General features: G+C 44.6%; 1 non-coding gene across 1 annotated transcript; it reads left to right on the top strand.

Annotated features, from left to right (window-relative positions):
- Nucleotides 1-348: 348 nt before the first annotated feature.
- On the top strand, nt 349-480 carry LOC130885396 (small nucleolar RNA SNORA72). Its single transcript, XR_009058159.1, has one exon. It is a non-coding gene; the product is annotated as a small nucleolar RNA SNORA72 (small nucleolar RNA).
- Nucleotides 481-890: the final 410 nt, after the last annotated feature.

Genomic DNA, 890 nt, shown 5'->3' with positions numbered 1-890 from the left:
AAGGAAGGGTCTGTGTATGGCAGTAACAACCCTATGAGGTCATCACCCTCCATTTGCAGGTGAGGGATCTAGAGGAAGTAAACGATAAGGTGGGATTTGAACATGGTCCACTCCATTGTAGGGTTTGAGCTGTTGGCTACTATCCCATGCAGTTCCTTAGTGGAAAAAAGCCAACAGGCCTCACTGGCTGTGTGACATTTAGGATTTTGCTTTTGTCTCCTTGTTTCCAGCTTGGCCTTCAGATCAGAGGCAAGGCAGCTGCCCATGCAATGACTTTCTCCTGTCCCATCTTTTCATCTCCTTGCTTTCATCTTGCCACCTATTTTTTTTAAAAAAATATTTATTATGCTGCGAATCTTCTCGCTGTTCTGGTTCTGTGATAACCAGGGCAGGCTAGACATTCGCTACAGAAAGGCCGTGCATGTGTCCCCAGACCTAGGTCTGTACCTAGGCCTGGTTTTCTGAATGCTGGTGACAAGACAAAAAAAAAAAAAAAAGGAAAAAAAATATTTATTATGTATACAGTGGTCTGTCTGCATGTATGTCTGCATACCAGAAGAAAGTACCAGATCTCATTACTGATGGCTGTGAGCCACCATGAGGGTGCTGGGAATTGAACTCAGGACCTCTGGAAGAGCAGTCAGTGCTCTTAACCTCTGAGCCATCTCTCCAGCCAGCTACCTATTCTTTTAAAAAATTAATTTTTAGGGCTGGAGAGACGGCTCAGAGGTTAAGAGCACTGGCTGCTCTTCCAGAGGTCCTGAGTTCAATTCCCAGCAACTACATGGTGGCTCACAACCATCTGTACTGAGATCTGGTGCCCTGCTCTGGCGTGCGGGCATACATTGAGGCAGAATGTTGTATACATAATAAATAAATCTTTAAAAAAA

Source organism: Chionomys nivalis, chromosome 12 (assembly GCF_950005125.1).
Source record: "Chionomys nivalis chromosome 12, mChiNiv1.1, whole genome shotgun sequence".
Taxonomy (NCBI): domain Eukaryota; kingdom Metazoa; phylum Chordata; class Mammalia; order Rodentia; family Cricetidae; genus Chionomys; species Chionomys nivalis.
The sequence above is the reverse complement of the archived record's forward strand: the minus strand, read 5'-3'. Positions and strand labels throughout refer to the sequence as shown.